Genomic DNA, 6199 nt, shown 5'->3' with positions numbered 1-6199 from the left:
TTTACAAGTTTGTAAAATTGGCAGTTTACAAATCGTTGACATATTCTATTTGTTGTATTCTCTTGTAGGTACATGATATATTCATACATAATATATATATATTTGTATAATATGTCTGAATATATATATATATATATATATATATATATATCTCACATAAACAATCAAGTAATCATTCAAGCACATACAATTATTTATATATATACTTATTGTTGACGATTTGTGAATCACTGATCTAACGAACTTGTTGAAGAAATATGGGATGCTTTGAGTAGACGAATTGCAGGAGAACACACAGGGTTTTTTTATATATATACAGGTTCAGGCCTCCTCGAGGATAATAACCCTACGTCATGTTTGTCTTATATTGATCTGAGCGTGTTACAAGGGGGTATGTAGCTAACGTAGATGGATCTAAATGTAGTCGACGACTTTCTTGCTCGGCTTCGAGTTTGTCGAAAGGCTTGAGTGACTTGTCCGACTCCTGTTGGCTTTGGTTCGACTTGTCTAGGCTTCTCATCTCTTGTCCTCCATAGGGTTCCTAGGCTCTGTATATATAGGGAGGCGTACGTCATTTGGAGTCTTCCTTCCCATTCCAGGAGATAAACTTCCCTATGTACGGGATAACCTAGGTGCCTACGGGTAGTTTCCTTTCATCCAAGGATCCCTTTTCCGGATATAGAGATATGCCCTAAGAATTACGAAAAACCCTGGGGTGCCCGGATATGGTAATTATCCAGTACGCATCGCCATTTATATATTCTAATATAAGGAAAATATCCCTTCCTATATATATATTATACACACACACACACACACATATACATGTATGTATACATATATGCATATATACACTTAGGGTTTATTTAGTTTTGCAAAACTTTCTATTTTCTTTATAAAAGAAGTTTTTGTTTCTTTTGGTTTTAGAATTTGGGCTATTACAACTATGGTTGGTAATGTTGTAATATTTAGATTGTGTGTGGTAATGTTTGTTATATTGAGACTGTGTGTGGTAATGTTGTAATATTGAGACTGTGTGCTAAGGTTGTAATATTGAGACCGTTTGTGGTAATATTGTAATATTGAGACCATGGGTGGTAATATTGTTGAATTGTTTCTCACTTCTTTTTCCTTAGCATTGTAATGTTCCACTTTTTAACTTTTATTCCAGTTTTTTCATTATGTTCAAATAATATTGTAATGTCGTAATATTTCCATCTTTTGTTTGCAAGTATGGCAGAACCCGATGCACACCTGGAGTTGATTGACCCAATGACCGATCATGCTTAGTGGATGGACAACTTCACCCCATGTTGATACTACATACCCCAGACTACTGCTGGAGGCTAGACTCACATTGGATCTCGAGGTAATTGATCGTTTGTTATTTTTTTTACCACTTAGTTCCTACAAGTAATTGATCCCCAACTCATACGGAACAACTACCTTATTGTATCAGGTTGTGAGCTGCAAGTCAACTTCCTTTGGTTCGGGTGGTGGATCCGACTCGGTAGCAGTCCCCTCATCTTCCAGTGGATCATGCACTCTAGAAAACTTTGGTTGATGTATGGTGGTCAGAGACCCACACGTTCCACCTTCCCATTAGTGAGATGGCACCAACCCTTTAGGATGTCTCCATGCTTCTTGGCTTGCCCATAGTTGGGGCTGTTGTGTACCCCCCTAGGACGTGAATGTTGATTGGAGGGTGGAGATGTTACAGCGGTTCTCCATGGGTCAGATCCATTAGGGCGGCGGGGTGCCGAGGCAAGAAGGCTTTAGGCGTGCCCAACAAGCATGACTGTGACAGTTGTTGACCACCCTTAGTGTTATTAGTAAGATGGACATATTATGATGATGTTATGAGTATTATGGACATTTGTGTATGAAGACATATTATGTACTCAATTCTTTGTTTTCTCATTTATAGCTAATGGTTGTCCTAGAAACTTATGGCATAGGCTTTTCAGATCGATGTTACAACTCATGCACATAGACTTTTCAGATATAGGCTTTGCAGTCAATTAGACAGGGCAATGTCAGGCATCTAGTCAGAGCTCACTTGGTTGATGTGGATACAACACTGCACCATCGTTCACTCTTGCAAGCATCTCACTTGGTTGCTATTTAAGCCACCCCCTCTACTAGGCATTGTTGGGGAACGTGTATGCTACGATAGCGCAAAATAAAATTTTCTATCACGTGAGTGCAATGAAAGAAGTGTTGGAGCAGACCGGTCTAACGTCATGTGCATCGATTTAAAGGAAGTAGCCAAACCCAGCAGGATTGTCGGAGATGATCGACCTCCTAGTTGGGATCAACTTTTGAGTTCAACTTCCTTATCGGGAGCGTTTCGACTACCTAGTTGAGAGCGACTTCCTAGTTGGGAGTGACTTCCTAGTCAGGATCATTCCAGTCTCAGATTTGGAATCAAAACAGTAGTAGCTTTGAGTTCTTGCTGTCAAGTCGATCGGTGCCATAATAGAAATAGCGCCTCTACAGTATCCACACGTCCTGGGATGAAACGTCAAACACTGATGTGCTAGCATCACACGTATGACTAGGGTTTCGAGAGGTTGAGTCAAGAGGGCGTAGTGACGATTTCGGAGTGGCTCAACCATACATGCCCCTTCTCACACCTCCCCTTATATAGATTCTACTATGGGCTCCCACGTTAGTATCCCATTAGGACTTTAGTCCCTCGTGGATCACAATCTGATCAAACCCTCTTATGGATCCAATCTGTTTGTCATGTTCCAACACATTAAGTGTTTGACCCGTTAGGTTCAAGTACAAATGGCTATGACTGGGAAACCCCTTTTCGAACTGAAATCAACAGCAATCCCTAGCATGGCATATTGACTCCCGAGTATACATAAAGATCATACCGGCTAAACCTTGATATATATACATACACCAATCTCTTTGCCTCATGATACCAGTCAAGCTCAAGGCGAGACACGTGCTATCCTTGTGATAGCCTGACCATTCAGTTAATTTTATAGTGGATTACTCAACTCATGATTAACTCTTTAATCACAATGGCATGGCATGCACTTTCTAATCCAACCACATTGAGGGGCTCAGAGTTATCTTTCCAGTTATATAAGAGGGGCAAATTCTATCTTGATTGCTCATACCTCACGACATGTTTCATGGCAAACCCAAAAAATAACTTTATGACTACCAGTTATGGAGTAGTATTTGGTAGCCCCAAAGTATATCACTACACATTCTGAGCATCAATGATGATCTCAGGTCTAAGTATCTTGCAAGTACATCATTTAAAATTACAACTGATGACACATCATATAACAATCCCAACAGTATCTCAAGGTAGGTCTATCCACCACTATGTTTACTAACATGTGTCCATATTATTGATTTGATATCTCTATATCTATAATCTATAAAACATGATCATCAATCAATATATGTGCTAGTCTGTGAATCATTATTGTGTCACATAATGATATAAGACTAAGGATTACTTAGAATAACATCAAAATAAAATAAATATCTGCACAAACATGTCACATATTTGCTAATCAATGTAAATTATAATTATCTAAGGAACCGAATAACATATTTATTCAAAAGTACATTAACATAGACGTGACACAATCATCTCTATGATTGCCTCAAGGGCTTTTTAGCAATAGGCGTGCCATTGGAAATATAACCAACACCAACCATGGCCGCGAGAGGCAGATGGGCAAGGGCGTTACAAAAGTTTGAAGGACCTCCACTCAGTGATCCTAGTAGGGACTCATTTAGCAACCACCTTCTCTCGAAAGGTATGTTGAAGCCCGAGTGCCAATGTGAAGAAGAATGCATGGTTAAGAGTTCCTTCGAGTTGGATACTTTTGGGAGGAGGTTCTTCTATTGTCCAAACATATATACAATTTTGAAGAAGAGCAAATATTCTCAAGTAATCACATTCATTATGTCAAGTTCCTTTGACAAAATTTCGTTTTCCATTCAATTGGTGTACTAACAATCGTCCTACACATGCATCCAATCACAGTCAAGAACCCATCAGGGTATGTTCTTTCCACCTATGGATCGATGACTTCATCTCCACAAGGACCAAGAATGGGTGAAATAGAGGAAGAAGTGGCACATGGTCAAGCTTCACCGGACGCGTGAGGAAGAAGCTTAGCCCTAACGTGTGAGATAGGAGCATCAAGTGGTGAGGAGTGACTCTGGTGCAAGTCTTGTGTAGTTTGCCAATTTACTTTCCCTAAGACGTGTCTACATATTACGCGTAGATTGTGTATCTACCATGGTACTTAACCTTCCCTAACTTACATGGCATGACAACTGTGTGCGTTGTTTGTGTTTAGTTTGTGGCTTGTTTCATGTGTTTAGCATTTTATCTAGCACCTCATGTTGGAATATGTTACGTTCTTCAAGTTTGTATTAGTGTGTGTTCTACTTAGTATTTCCTTTGTTAGCATCATGGCAAAGGAAGCAACACATAATTAGGTATTAACATTTCCAGAACATGAAAAGGGGACAAAATACTCCCTAGGAATATTCTCTAGAATTATTTAAAAAGGATTTTCTAGAAATTAGAAAATGGCTTGAGGGTCTGACATGTGGGACCAGGACTCACGGTCAGAGTCTACAGTCAAAGGACATGACTGACTTGATATTTTGTCCATGAGAAAGGTGATGTGGATCGGGTTCACTACCCATATGGTCTGGTGCATCATGGACTAAGTCCACGATCCTTAGACCGCGGCTGGGTCTAGAGAGTAGTCCACCATGGATCGACTCTCATGGAATAGCCATACCGGAGGGAATTGGGGCTACAATACCTATGCCCAAATGCTACGGTGGCGCACGGTGGCTACCTTGCTAGACTACGAGGAGTGATGGCAGACCTTAATGAGAACTACACCTAAGGACTCTCCTCATCATGCTGATCAAGATGGTGTGGTTCTTGTAGTCGGTGGTGGGCTAAAATGTTGGTGCAAAATGGAAGTGCACACGCGATGCTTCTGCTGCAAAACCGGTGTGCGGGCATAGTCACATGATACAATGTCGACCTCACGTTCCTCAACTCTAAGACGTCATCCTGAACCGAGGGTCAGGGACGTTCGGGGTCGACTTCCCCATTTTGACATGGCCATTGCCCTTTTCTGCATAGGCCTACAATAGGATGAGATGCAGATGAGGCTTATGTACGGCGGTGGCGAGGCAACATGGGATGGTGAAGTGGTTAAATGACATGAAATGTTTCGACTTTATCTCCCTCGATAGTGGTAGCGAGGATCTCTTCGTGCAACAGTCGTCTATCAACTCTTAAGGCTTCCGCTCCCTCACCAAGGGCGTGACCATCGAGTTCTCCCTCTCCAAGGGAAAGGATGGCCGCACCAAGGCCGCACCCCCTATGTATCCTACATCAAGGGCGACAGCAATGGTGGTGGTGTCGGAGGGGCCTTCAGCTCCCACAGTGGGGGAGGATCTAGCGCAGGCGGCCACAGCTATAGTGGAAGCTAGGGCGACGGTGGAGGTGGCCACTTCCACGTCACTTGGGAGAAAGAGTAGAGGGAGGTGAGCACGAGGGAGAGAGAAAGAGGCTAGGAGATAGTCATGACACTACTATAGAACCGGCCTTATATGCCAGCCCATCACTGCTGGTTTCTAATAGGCCGACAGTGATATGGCATCACTGTAGGTTCATAAGCTACACGGGAAGAATCAACAATCGGGGCTTATGAACCGGCAGTAATAAAGGTTATCACTACCAGCCGATGGATTGTGCCGACAGTGATGTCCTGCTCCCTCATCACTGCTGGCTTAATCCACTGACCGACAGTGATAGAAGGGCATCACTGCAGGCTAGTAGTATGAGCTGGCAGTGATGCCCTCCCCTTCCCCAGCTTCTTCTAGCACAAGCTTAATAGACCACTTCAGAACTCTCTTCCTCACAAACTCTCCCATGACAGGAACCACTTCATCCGTTCTCCCCCATTGATTCCCCCACCACTTAAGCTCAATTTTGGTCAAGAAGAAGGTCTGGATGAGCTCTTTCTAGCTATCCAAACAAAATCTCATCTTTCCTCTCTATTTGCTCAATTGCCTTTTCTTCATTTTTTAGGGCAAGGAACCCTGGATTTTCTCCCAATAGCAAGCAAGTTTCTAGGAGCCCATTGAGCTTAAGTAAGTTGAAATCTCCAAGTTAAATCCTATA

This window comes from Phragmites australis, chromosome 18 (assembly GCF_958298935.1).
Source record: "Phragmites australis chromosome 18, lpPhrAust1.1, whole genome shotgun sequence".
In the NCBI taxonomy this organism is placed as follows: Eukaryota; Viridiplantae; Streptophyta; class Magnoliopsida; order Poales; family Poaceae; genus Phragmites; species Phragmites australis.
Note: the sequence above shows the minus strand (reverse complement) of the source record.